Raw genomic sequence first — 12278 nt, forward strand, 5'->3', positions numbered from 1 at the left:
TATTGTCACCAAAATATTGCAATTTTTAGCTGGTTCCTTCGATGCTTTCTTTTATCTGTCTATCTTGCATTACATGTGATGTTACATTTCATCAAATCTGTCGAATTGCATCAGAAGGAACAAAAACTGCTTCAGAAAAAGCTGCAGGATTACTGTGCGGTTTATCAAAGTTGCTTTTCAGTTGTGTGATGGTGGTGCAGTGGTAAGCATGGTTGCCTTTCAAGCAGTTGACCTGGGTTTGATTCCCAGCCATTACATTTGTCATTTTTAATTGAGGATGAAATGATCCTCTGGTTGAAAGCAGTTCTTTTCGCAACATCTCAAGGATTTTGTTGAGCAACCTGTTTTCAAAGGGTCATGTACAAATTCTTGCAATGCAAAGTCCATGTGTCATCAATCTGTCATAATGTATGGGCGACAGTGCTACCCGAATTCGTAGTATGAGCTGTCAGTGTCCAAAGACATCAATGTCGGAGCTGGGCTCAGGTCCTGCAAGTCAAGCAGCAGTGTTCCAAATTCTTTAACAACATCAGTGAGTCATTTCCAGTTAAATTCTGGGGAATTGCTCCCTGAGAGGGCAGAGGCAGACAAGATGGGAAGAATGTTGAAGGAATCCCCAGCTGACACTTGACATACATTGTGTGAATCTGGAATTCATTTAATTGTGACCAAAATATTGCAATCTTTAGCTGGTTCCTTCGATGCTTTCTTTTATCTGTCTATCTTGCATTCCATGTGATGTTACATTTCATTAAATCTGTCGAATTGCATCAGAAGGAACAAAAACGGCTTCAGAAAAAGCTACAGGATTACTGTGCGGTTTATCAAAGTTGCTTTTTAGTTGTGTGATGGTGGTGCAGTGGTAAGCATGGTTGCCTTCCAAGCAGTTGACCTGGGTTCGATTCCCAGCCATCACATTTGTCAATTTCTACTTGAGGGTGAAATGAACTTCTGATGCCTCTGGTTGCAAGCAGTTCTTACAGCAGCATCTCAAGGATTTTTGTTGAGCAACCTGATTTCAAAGGGTCATGCACAAATGCTTGCAATGCAAAGTCTGCGTGTCATCAAACTGTCATAATGTGCTGGCACCAGTGCTACCTGAATTCATACTAGGAGTTGTCAATCACCAAAGACATCAATGTCGGAGCTGGGCTCAGGCCCTGCAAGTCAAGCAGCAGTGTTTCAAATTCCTCAACAACATAAGTGAGTCATTTCCAGTTCAATTCTGGGGAATTGCTCCCTGAGTGGGCAGAGGCACACAAAATGGGAAGAATGTTGAAGGAATCCCCACTTGACACTTGACATACATTGTGTGAATCTGGAATTCATTTTATTGTCACCAAAATATTGCAATTTTTAGCTGGTTCCTTCGATGCTTTCTTTTATCTGTCTATCTTGCATTACATGTGATGTTACATTTCATCAAATCTGTCGAATTGCATCAGAAGGAACAAAAACTGCTTCAGAAAAAGCTGCAGGATTACTGTGCGGTTTATCAAAGTTGCTTTTCAGTTGTGTGATGGTGGTGCAGTGGTAAGCATGGTTGCCTTTCAAGCAGTTGACCTGGGTTTGATTCCCAGCCATTACATTTGTCATTTTTAATTGAGGATGAAATGATCCTCTGGTTGAAAGCAGTTCTTATAGCAACATCTCAAGGATTTTGTTGAGCAACCTGTTTTCAAAGGGTCATGTACAAATTCTTGCAATGCAAAGTCCATGTGTCATCAATCTGTCATAATGTATGGGCGACAGTGCTACCCGAATTCGTAGTATGAGCTGTCAGTGTCCAAAGACATCAATGTCGGAGCTGGGCTCAGGTCCTGCAAGTCAAGCAGCAGTGTTCCAAATTCTTTAACAACATCAGTGAGTCATTTCCAGTTAAATTCTGGGGAATTGCTCCCTGAGAGGGCAGAGGCAGACAAGATGGGAAGAATGTTGAAGGAATCCCCAGCTGACACTTGACATACATTGTGTGAATCTGGAATTCATTTAATTGTGACCAAAATATTGCAATCTTTAGCTGGTTCCTTCGATGCTTTCTTTTATCTGTCTATCTTGCATTCCATGTGATGTTACATTTCATTAAATCTGTCGAATTGCATCAGAAGGAACAAAAACGGCTTCAGAAAAAGCTGCAGGATTACTGTGCGGTTTATCAAAGTTACTTTTCAGTTGTGTGATGGTGGTGCAGTGGTAAGCATGGTTGCCTTCCAAGCAGTTGACCTGGGTTCGATTCCCAGCCATCACATTTGTCAATTTCTACTTGAGGTTGAAATGAACTTCTGATGCCTCTGGTTGCAAGCAGTTCTCACAGCAGCATCTCAAGGATTTTTGTTGAGCAACCTGTTTTTAAAGGGTCATGCACAAATGCTTGCAATGCAAAGTCTGCGTGTCATCAAACTGTCATAATGTGCTGGCACCAGTACTACCTGAATTCATACTATGAGTTGTCAATCACCAAATACATCAATGTCGGAGCTGGGCTCAGGCCCTGCAAGTCAAGCAGCAGTGTTTCAAATTCCTCAACAACATAAGTGAGTCATTTCCAGTTCAATTCTGGGGAATTGCTCCCTGAGTGGGCAGAGGCACACAAAATGGGAAGAATGTTGAAGGAATCCCCACTTGACACTTGACATACATTGTGTGAATCTGGAATTCATTTTATTGTCACCAAAATATTGCAATTTTTAGCTGGTTCCTTCGATGCTTTCTTTTATCTGTCTATCTTGCATTACATGTGATGTTACATTTCATCAAATCTGTCGAATTGCATCAGAAGGAACAAAAACTGCTTCAGAAAAAGCTGCAGGATTACTGTGCGGTTTATCAAAGTTGCTTTTCAGTTGTGTGATGGTGGTGCAGTGGTAAGCATGGTTGCCTTTCAAGCAGTCGACCTGGGTTTGATTCCCAGCCATTACATTTGTCATTTTTAATTGAGGATGAAATGATCCTCTGGTTGAAAGCAGTTCTTTTCGCAACATCTCAAGGATTTTGTTGAGCAACCTGTTTTCAAAGGGTCATGTACAAATTCTTGCAATGCAAAGTCCATGTGTCATCAATCTGTCATAATGTATGGGCGACAGTGCTACCCGAATTCGTAGTATGAGCTGTCAGTGTCCAAAGACATCAATGTCGGAGCTGGGCTCAGGTCCTGCAAGTCAAGCAGCAGTGTTCCAAATTCTTTAACAACATCAGTGAGTCATTTCCAGTTAAATTCTGGGGAATTGCTCCCTGAGAGGGCAGAGGCAGACAAGATGGGAAGAATGTTGAAGGAATCCCCAGCTGACACTTGACATACATTGTGTGAATCTGGAATTCATTTAATTGTGACCAAAATATTGCAATCTTTAGCTGGTTCCTTCGATGCTTTCTTTTATCTGTCTATCTTGCATTCCATGTGATGTTACATTTCATTAAATCTGTCGAATTGCATCAGAAGGAACAAAAACGGCTTCAGAAAAAGCTACAGGATTACTGTGCGGTTTATCAAAGTTGCTTTTTAGTTGTGTGATGGTGGTGCAGTGGTAAGCATGGTTGCCTTCCAAGCAGTTGACCTGGGTTCGATTCCCAGCCATCACATTTGTCAATTTCTACTTGAGGTTGAAATGAACTTCTGATGCCTCTGGTTGCAAGCAGTTCTTACAGCAGCATCTCAAAGATTTTTGTTGAGCAACCTGTTTTTAAAGGGTCATGCACAAATGCTTGCAATGCAAAGTCTGCGTGTCATCAAACTGTCATAATGTGCTGGCACCAGTGCTACCTGAATTCATACTATGAGTTGTCAATCACCAAATACATCAATGTCGGAGCTGGGCTCAGGCCCTGCAAGTCAAGCAGCAGTGTTTCAAATTCCTCAACAACATAAGTGAGTCATTTCCAGTTCAATTCTGGGGAATTGCTCCCTGAGTGGGCAGAGGCACACAAAATGGGAAGAATGTTGAAGGAATCCCCACTTGACACTTGACATACATTGTGTGAATCTGGAATTCATTTTATTGTCACCAAAATATTGCAATTTTTAGCTGGTTCCTTCGATGCTTTCTTTTATCTGTCTATCTTGCATTACATGTGATGTTACATTTCATCAAATCTGTCGAATTGCATCAGAAGGAACAAAAACTGCTTCAGAAAAAGCTGCAGGATTACTGTGCGGTTTATCAAAGTTGCTTTTCAGTTGTGTGATGGTGGTGCAGTGGTAAGCATGGTTGCCTTTCAAGCAGTTGACCTGGGTTTGATTCCCAGCCATTACATTTGTCATTTTTAATTGAGGATGAAATGATCCTCTGGTTGAAAGCAGTTCTTTTCGCAACATCTCAAGGATTTTGTTGAGCAACCTGTTTTCAAAGGGTCATGTACAAATTCTTGCAATGCAAAGTCCATGTGTCATCAATCTGTCATAATGTATGGGCGACAGTGCTACCCGAATTCGTAGTATGAGCTGTCAGTGTCCAAAGACATCAATGTCGGAGCTGGGCTCAGGTCCTGCAAGTCAAGCAGCAGTGTTCCAAATTCTTTAACAACATCAGTGAGTCATTTCCAGTTAAATTCTGGGGAATTGCTCCCTGAGAGGGCAGAGGCAGACAAGATGGGAAGAATGTTGAAGGAATCCCCAGCTGACACTTGACATACATTGTGTGAATCTGGAATTCATTTAATTGTGACCAAAATATTGCAATCTTTAGCTGGTTCCTTCGATGCTTTCTTTTATCTGTCTATCTTGCATTCCATGTGATGTTACATTTCATTAAATCTGTCGAATTGCATCAGAAGGAACAAAAACGGCTTCAGAAAAAGCTACAGGATTACTGTGCGGTTTATCAAAGTTGCTTTTTAGTTGTGTGATGGTGGTGCAGTGGTAAGCATGGTTGCCTTCCAAGCAGTTGACCTGGGTTCGATTCCCAGCCATCACATTTGTCAATTTCTACTTGAGGGTGAAATGAACTTCTGATGCCTCTGGTTGCAAGCAGTTCTTACAGCAGCATCTCAAGGATTTTTGTTGAGCAACCTGATTTCAAAGGGTCATGCACAAATGCTTGCAATGCAAAGTCTGCGTGTCATCAAACTGTCATAATGTGCTGGCACCAGTGCTACCTGAATTCATACTAGGAGTTGTCAATCACCAAAGACATCAATGTCGGAGCTGGGCTCAGGCCCTGCAAGTCAAGCAGCAGTGTTTCAAATTCCTCAACAACATAAGTGAGTCATTTCCAGTTCAATTCTGGGGAATTGCTCCCTGAGTGGGCAGAGGCACACAAAATGGGAAGAATGTTGACACTTGACATACATTGTGTGAATCTGGAATTCATTTTATTGTCACCAAAATATTGCAATTTTTAGCTGGTTCCTTCGATGCTTTCTTTTATCTGTCTATCTTGCATTACATGTGATGTTACATTTCATCAAATCTGTCGAATTGCATCAGAAGGAACAAAAACTGCTTCAGAAAAAGCTGCAGGATTACTGTGCGGTTTATCAAAGTTGCTTTTCAGTTGTGTGATGGTGGTGCAGTGGTAAGCATGGTTGCCTTTCAAGCAGTTGACCTGGGTTTGATTCCCAGCCATTACATTTGTCATTTTTAATTGAGGATGAAATGATCCTCTGGTTGAAAGCAGTTCTTTTCGCAACATCTCAAGGATTTTGTTGAGCAACCTGTTTTCAAAGGGTCATGTACAAATTCTTGCAATGCAAAGTCCATGTGTCATCAATCTGTCATAATGTATGGGCGACAGTGCTACCCGAATTCGTAGTATGAGCTGTCAGTGTCCAAAGACATCAATGTCGGAGCTGGGCTCAGGTCCTGCAAGTCAAGCAGCAGTGTTCCAAATTCTTTAACAACATCAGTGAGTCATTTCCAGTTAAATTCTGGGGAATTGCTCCCTGAGAGGGCAGAGGCAGACAAGATGGGAAGAATGTTGAAGGAATCCCCAGCTGACACTTGACATACATTGTGTGAATCTGGAATTCATTTAATTGTGACCAAAATATTGCAATCTTTAGCTGGTTCCTTCGATGCTTTCTTTTATCTGTCTATCTTGCATTCCATGTGATGTTACATTTCATTAAATCTGTCGAATTGCATCAGAAGGAACAAAAACGACTTCAGAAAAAGCTGCAGGATTACTGTGCGGTTTATCAAAGTTGCTTTTCAGTTGTGTGATGGTGGTGCAGTGGTAAGCATGGTTGCCTTCCAAGCAGTTGACCTGGGTTCGATTCCCAGCCATCACATTTGTCAATTTCTACTTGAGGTTGAAATGAACTTCTGATGCCTCTGGTTGCAAGCAGTTCTTACAGCAGCATCTCAAAGATTTTTGTTGAGCAACCTGTTTTTAAAGGGTCATGCACAAATGCTTGCAATGCAAAGTCTGCGTGTCATCAAACTGTCATAATGTGCTGGCACCAGTGCTACCTGAATTCATACTATGAGTTGTCAATCACCAAATACATCAATGTCGGAGCTGGGCTCAGGCCCTGCAAGTCAAGCAGCAGTGTTTCAAATTCCTCAACAACATAAGTGAGTCATTTCCAGTTCAATTCTGGGGAATTGCTCCCTGAGTGGGCAGAGGCACACAAAATGGGAAGAATGTTGAAGGAATCCCCACTTGACACTTGACATACATTGTGTGAATCTGGAATTCATTTTATTGTCACCAAAATATTGCAATTTTTAGCTGGTTCCTTCGATGCTTTCTTTTATCTGTCTATCTTGCATTACATGTGATGTTACATTTCATCAAATCTGTCGAATTGCATCAGAAGGAACAAAAACTGCTTCAGAAAAAGCTGCAGGATTACTGTGCGGTTTATCAAAGTTGCTTTTCAGTTGTGTGATGGTGGTGCAGTGGTAAGCATGGTTGCCTTTCAAGCAGTTGACCTGGGTTTGATTCCCAGCCATTACATTTGTCATTTTTAATTGAGGATGAAATGATCCTCTGGTTGAAAGCAGTTCTTTTCGCAACATCTCAAGGATTTTGTTGAGCAACCTGTTTTCAAAGGGTCATGTACAAATTCTTGCAATGCAAAGTCCATGTGTCATCAATCTGTCATAATGTATGGGCGACAGTGCTACCCGAATTCGTAGTATGAGCTGTCAGTGTCCAAAGACATCAATGTCGGAGCTGGGCTCAGGTCCTGCAAGTCAAGCAGCAGTGTTCCAAATTCTTTAACAACATCAGTGAGTCATTTCCAGTTAAATTCTGGGGAATTGCTCCCTGAGAGGGCAGAGGCAGACAAGATGGGAAGAATGTTGAAGGAATCCCCAGCTGACACTTGACATACATTGTGTGAATCTGGAATTCATTTAATTGTGACCAAAATATTGCAATCTTTAGCTGGTTCCTTCGATGCTTTCTTTTATCTGTCTATCTTGCATTCCATGTGATGTTACATTTCATTAAATCTGTCGAATTGCATCAGAAGGAACAAAAACGGCTTCAGAAAAAGCTGCAGGATTACTGTGCGGTTTATCAAAGTTACTTTTCAGTTGTGTGATGGTGGTGCAGTGGTAAGCATGGTTGCCTTCCAAGCAGTTGACCTGGGTTCGATTCCCAGCCATCACATTTGTCAATTTCTACTTGAGGTTGAAATGAACTTCTGATGCCTCTGGTTGCAAGCAGTTCTCACAGCAGCATCTCAAGGATTTTTGTTGAGCAACCTGTTTTTAAAGGGTCATGCACAAATGCTTGCAATGCAAAGTCTGCGTGTCATCAAACTGTCATAATGTGCTGGCACCAGTACTACCTGAATTCATACTATGAGTTGTCAATCACCAAATACATCAATGTCGGAGCTGGGCTCAGGCCCTGCAAGTCAAGCAGCAGTGTTTCAAATTCCTCAACAACATAAGTGAGTCATTTCCAGTTCAATTCTGGGGAATTGCTCCCTGAGTGGGCAGAGGCACACAAAATGGGAAGAATGTTGAAGGAATCCCCACTTGACACTTGACATACATTGTGTGAATCTGGAATTCATTTTATTGTCACCAAAATATTGCAATTTTTAGCTGGTTCCTTCGATGCTTTCTTTTATCTGTCTATCTTGCATTACATGTGATGTTACATTTCATCAAATCTGTCGAATTGCATCAGAAGGAACAAAAACTGCTTCAGAAAAAGCTGCAGGATTACTGTGCGGTTTATCAAAGTTGCTTTTCAGTTGTGTGATGGTGGTGCAGTGGTAAGCATGGTTGCCTTTCAAGCAGTTGACCTGGGTTTGATTCCCAGCCATTACATTTGTCATTTTTAATTGAGGATGAAATGATCCTCTGGTTGAAAGCAGTTCTTATAGCAACATCTCAAGGATTTTGTTGAGCAACCTGTTTTCAAAGGGTCATGTACAAATTCTTGCAATGCAAAGTCCATGTGTCATCAATCTGTCATAATGTATGGGCGACAGTGCTACCCGAATTCGTAGTATGAGCTGTCAGTGTCCAAAGACATCAATGTCGGAGCTGGGCTCAGGTCCTGCAAGTCAAGCAGCAGTGTTCCAAATTCTTTAACAACATCAGTGAGTCATTTCCAGTTAAATTCTGGGGAATTGCTCCCTGAGAGGGCAGAGGCAGACAAGATGGGAAGAATGTTGAAGGAATCCCCAGCTGACACTTGACATACATTGTGTGAATCTGGAATTCATTTAATTGTGACCAAAATATTGCAATCTTTAGCTGGTTCCTTCGATGCTTTCTTTTATCTGTCTATCTTGCATTCCATGTGATGTTACATTTCATTAAATCTGTCGAATTGCATCAGAAGGAACAAAAACGGCTTCAGAAAAAGCTGCAGGATTACTGTGCGGTTTATCAAAGTTACTTTTCAGTTGTGTGATGGTGGTGCAGTGGTAAGCATGGTTGCCTTCCAAGCAGTTGACCTGGGTTCGATTCCCAGCCATCACATTTGTCAATTTCTACTTGAGGTTGAAATGAACTTCTGATGCCTCTGGTTGCAAGCAGTTCTCACAGCAGCATCTCAAGGATTTTTGTTGAGCAACCTGTTTTTAAAGGGTCATGCACAAATGCTTGCAATGCAAAGTCTGCGTGTCATCAAACTGTCATAATGTGCTGGCACCAGTACTACCTGAATTCATACTATGAGTTGTCAATCACCAAATACATCAATGTCGGAGCTGGGCTCAGGCCCTGCAAGTCAAGCAGCAGTGTTTCAAATTCCTCAACAACATAAGTGAGTCATTTCCAGTTCAATTCTGGGGAATTGCTCCCTGAGTGGGCAGAGGCACACAAAATGGGAAGAATGTTGAAGGAATCCCCACTTGACACTTGACATACATTGTGTGAATCTGGAATTCATTTTATTGTCACCAAAATATTGCAATTTTTAGCTGGTTCCTTCGATGCTTTCTTTTATCTGTCTATCTTGCATTACATGTGATGTTACATTTCATCAAATCTGTCGAATTGCATCAGAAGGAACAAAAACTGCTTCAGAAAAAGCTGCAGGATTACTGTGCGGTTTATCAAAGTTGCTTTTCAGTTGTGTGATGGTGGTGCAGTGGTAAGCATGGTTGCCTTTCAAGCAGTCGACCTGGGTTTGATTCCCAGCCATTACATTTGTCATTTTTAATTGAGGATGAAATGATCCTCTGGTTGAAAGCAGTTCTTTTCGCAACATCTCAAGGATTTTGTTGAGCAACCTGTTTTCAAAGGGTCATGTACAAATTCTTGCAATGCAAAGTCCATGTGTCATCAATCTGTCATAATGTATGGGCGACAGTGCTACCCGAATTCGTAGTATGAGCTGTCAGTGTCCAAAGACATCAATGTCGGAGCTGGGCTCAGGTCCTGCAAGTCAAGCAGCAGTGTTCCAAATTCTTTAACAACATCAGTGAGTCATTTCCAGTTAAATTCTGGGGAATTGCTCCCTGAGAGGGCAGAGGCAGACAAGATGGGAAGAATGTTGAAGGAATCCCCAGCTGACACTTGACATACATTGTGTGAATCTGGAATTCATTTAATTGTGACCAAAATATTGCAATCTTTAGCTGGTTCCTTCGATGCTTTCTTTTATCTGTCTATCTTGCATTCCATGTGATGTTACATTTCATTAAATCTGTCGAATTGCATCAGAAGGAACAAAAACGGCTTCAGAAAAAGCTACAGGATTACTGTGCGGTTTATCAAAGTTGCTTTTTAGTTGTGTGATGGTGGTGCAGTGGTAAGCATGGTTGCCTTCCAAGCAGTTGACCTGGGTTCGATTCCCAGCCATCACATTTGTCAATTTCTACTTGAGGTTGAAATGAACTTCTGATGCCTCTGGTTGCAAGCAGTTCTTACAGCAGCATCTCAAAGATTTTTGTTGAGCAACCTGTTTTTAAAGGGTCATGCACAAATGCTTGCAATGCAAAGTCTGCGTGTCATCAAACTGTCATAATGTGCTGGCACCAGTGCTACCTGAATTCATACTATGAGTTGTCAATCACCAAATACATCAATGTCGGAGCTGGGCTCAGGCCCTGCAAGTCAAGCAGCAGTGTTTCAAATTCCTCAACAACATAAGTGAGTCATTTCCAGTTCAATTCTGGGGAATTGCTCCCTGAGTGGGCAGAGGCACACAAAATGGGAAGAATGTTGAAGGAATCCCCACTTGACACTTGACATACATTGTGTGAATCTGGAATTCATTTTATTGTCACCAAAATATTGCAATTTTTAGCTGGTTCCTTCGATGCTTTCTTTTATCTGTCTATCTTGCATTACATGTGATGTTACATTTCATCAAATCTGTCGAATTGCATCAGAAGGAACAAAAACTGCTTCAGAAAAAGCTGCAGGATTACTGTGCGGTTTATCAAAGTTGCTTTTCAGTTGTGTGATGGTGGTGCAGTGGTAAGCATGGTTGCCTTTCAAGCAGTTGACCTGGGTTTGATTCCCAGCCATTACATTTGTCATTTTTAATTGAGGATGAAATGATCCTCTGGTTGAAAGCAGTTCTTACAGCAACATCTCAAGGATTTTGTTGAGCAACCTGTTTTCAAAGGGTCATGTACAAATTCTTGCAATGCAAAGTCCATGTGTCATCAATCTGTCATAATGTATGGGCGACAGTGCTACCCGAATTCGTAGTATGAGCTGTCAGTGTCCAAAGACATCAATGTCGGAGCTGGGCTCAGGTCCTGCAAGTCAAGCAGCAGTGTTCCAAATTCTTTAACAACATCAGTGAGTCATTTCCAGTTAAATTCTGGGGAATTGCTCCCTGAGAGGGCAGAGGCAGACAAGATGGGAAGAATGTTGAAGGAATCCCCAGCTGACACTTGACATACATTGTGTGAATCTGGAATTCATTTAATTGTGACCAAAATATTGCAATCTTTAGCTGGTTCCTTCGATGCTTTCTTTTATCTGTCTATCTTGCATTCCATGTGATGTTACATTTCATTAAATCTGTCGAATTGCATCAGAAGGAACAAAAACGGCTTCAGAAAAAGCTGCAGGATTACTGTGCGGTTTATCAAAGTTACTTTTCAGTTGTGTGATGGTGGTGCAGTGGTAAGCATGGTTGCCTTCCAAGCAGTTGACCTGGGTTCGATTCCCAGCCATCACATTTGTCAATTTCTACTTGAGGTTGAAATGAACTTCTGATGCCTCTGGTTGCAAGCAGTTCTCACAGCAGCATCTCAAGGATTTTTGTTGAGCAACCTGTTTTTAAAGGGTCATGCACAAATGCTTGCAATGCAAAGTCTGCGTGTCATCAAACTGTCATAATGTGCTGGCACCAGTACTACCTGAATTCATACTATGAGTTGTCAATCACCAAATACATCAATGTCGGAGCTGGGCTCAGGCCCTGCAAGTCAAGCAGCAGTGTTTCAAATTCCTCAACAACATAAGTGAGTCATTTCCAGTTCAATTCTGGGGAATTGCTCCCTGAGTGGGCAGAGGCACACAAAATGGGAAGAATGTTGAAGGAATCCCCACTTGACACTTGACATACATTGTGTGAATCTGGAATTCATTTTATTGTCACCAAAATATTGCAATTTTTAGCTGGTTCCTTCGATGCTTTCTTTTATCTGTCTATCTTGCATTACATGTGATGTTACATTTCATCAAATCTGTCGAATTGCATCAGAAGGAACAAAAACTGCTTCAGAAAAAGCTGCAGGATTACTGTGCGGTTTATCAAAGTTGCTTTTCAGTTGTGTGATGGTGGTGCAGTGGTAAGCATGGTTGCCTTTCAAGCAGTTGACCTGGGTTTGATTCCCAGCCATTACATTTGTCATTTTTAATTGAGGATGAAATGATCCTCTGGTTGAAAGCAGTTCTTATAGCA

At 41.5% G+C, this 12278-nt stretch overlaps 19 non-coding genes across 19 annotated transcripts; all 19 read left to right on the forward strand.

The window, feature by feature from the left end:
* Positions 1-185: 185 nt before the first annotated feature.
* trnae-uuc (transfer RNA glutamic acid (anticodon UUC)) lies at positions 186-257 on the forward strand. The gene has a single exon. It is a non-coding gene; the product is annotated as a tRNA-Glu (tRNA).
* A 588-nt stretch (positions 258-845) lies between these two features.
* Positions 846-917, forward strand: trnag-ucc (transfer RNA glycine (anticodon UCC)). Its single transcript has one exon. It is a non-coding gene; the product is annotated as a tRNA-Gly (tRNA).
* Positions 918-1516: 599 nt separating this feature from the next.
* Positions 1517-1588, forward strand: trnae-uuc (transfer RNA glutamic acid (anticodon UUC)). Its single transcript has one exon. It is a non-coding gene; the product is annotated as a tRNA-Glu (tRNA).
* A 588-nt stretch (positions 1589-2176) lies between these two features.
* Positions 2177-2248, forward strand: trnag-ucc (transfer RNA glycine (anticodon UCC)). Its single transcript has one exon. It is a non-coding gene; the product is annotated as a tRNA-Gly (tRNA).
* Positions 2249-2847: 599 nt separating this feature from the next.
* Positions 2848-2919, forward strand: trnae-uuc (transfer RNA glutamic acid (anticodon UUC)). Its single transcript has one exon. It is a non-coding gene; the product is annotated as a tRNA-Glu (tRNA).
* A 588-nt stretch (positions 2920-3507) lies between these two features.
* On the forward strand, positions 3508-3579 carry trnag-ucc (transfer RNA glycine (anticodon UCC)). The gene has a single exon. It is a non-coding gene; the product is annotated as a tRNA-Gly (tRNA).
* Positions 3580-4178: 599 nt separating this feature from the next.
* On the forward strand, positions 4179-4250 carry trnae-uuc (transfer RNA glutamic acid (anticodon UUC)). Its single transcript has one exon. It is a non-coding gene; the product is annotated as a tRNA-Glu (tRNA).
* Positions 4251-4838: 588 nt separating this feature from the next.
* trnag-ucc (transfer RNA glycine (anticodon UCC)) lies at positions 4839-4910 on the forward strand. The gene has a single exon. It is a non-coding gene; the product is annotated as a tRNA-Gly (tRNA).
* A 583-nt stretch (positions 4911-5493) lies between these two features.
* Positions 5494-5565, forward strand: trnae-uuc (transfer RNA glutamic acid (anticodon UUC)). Its single transcript has one exon. It is a non-coding gene; the product is annotated as a tRNA-Glu (tRNA).
* Positions 5566-6153: 588 nt separating this feature from the next.
* Positions 6154-6225, forward strand: trnag-ucc (transfer RNA glycine (anticodon UCC)). The gene has a single exon. It is a non-coding gene; the product is annotated as a tRNA-Gly (tRNA).
* Positions 6226-6824: 599 nt separating this feature from the next.
* trnae-uuc (transfer RNA glutamic acid (anticodon UUC)) lies at positions 6825-6896 on the forward strand. The gene has a single exon. It is a non-coding gene; the product is annotated as a tRNA-Glu (tRNA).
* Positions 6897-7484: 588 nt separating this feature from the next.
* Positions 7485-7556, forward strand: trnag-ucc (transfer RNA glycine (anticodon UCC)). The gene has a single exon. It is a non-coding gene; the product is annotated as a tRNA-Gly (tRNA).
* A 599-nt stretch (positions 7557-8155) lies between these two features.
* trnae-uuc (transfer RNA glutamic acid (anticodon UUC)) lies at positions 8156-8227 on the forward strand. The gene has a single exon. It is a non-coding gene; the product is annotated as a tRNA-Glu (tRNA).
* A 588-nt stretch (positions 8228-8815) lies between these two features.
* trnag-ucc (transfer RNA glycine (anticodon UCC)) lies at positions 8816-8887 on the forward strand. The gene has a single exon. It is a non-coding gene; the product is annotated as a tRNA-Gly (tRNA).
* A 599-nt stretch (positions 8888-9486) lies between these two features.
* On the forward strand, positions 9487-9558 carry trnae-uuc (transfer RNA glutamic acid (anticodon UUC)). Its single transcript has one exon. It is a non-coding gene; the product is annotated as a tRNA-Glu (tRNA).
* Positions 9559-10146: 588 nt separating this feature from the next.
* trnag-ucc (transfer RNA glycine (anticodon UCC)) lies at positions 10147-10218 on the forward strand. Its single transcript has one exon. It is a non-coding gene; the product is annotated as a tRNA-Gly (tRNA).
* A 599-nt stretch (positions 10219-10817) lies between these two features.
* Positions 10818-10889, forward strand: trnae-uuc (transfer RNA glutamic acid (anticodon UUC)). The gene has a single exon. It is a non-coding gene; the product is annotated as a tRNA-Glu (tRNA).
* A 588-nt stretch (positions 10890-11477) lies between these two features.
* Positions 11478-11549, forward strand: trnag-ucc (transfer RNA glycine (anticodon UCC)). The gene has a single exon. It is a non-coding gene; the product is annotated as a tRNA-Gly (tRNA).
* A 599-nt stretch (positions 11550-12148) lies between these two features.
* Positions 12149-12220, forward strand: trnae-uuc (transfer RNA glutamic acid (anticodon UUC)). Its single transcript has one exon. It is a non-coding gene; the product is annotated as a tRNA-Glu (tRNA).
* The last annotated feature ends 58 nt before the right edge of the window (positions 12221-12278 follow it).

Source organism: Pristiophorus japonicus, chromosome 19, assembly GCF_044704955.1.
Source record: "Pristiophorus japonicus isolate sPriJap1 chromosome 19, sPriJap1.hap1, whole genome shotgun sequence".
Taxonomy (NCBI): Eukaryota; Metazoa; Chordata; class Chondrichthyes; family Pristiophoridae; genus Pristiophorus; species Pristiophorus japonicus.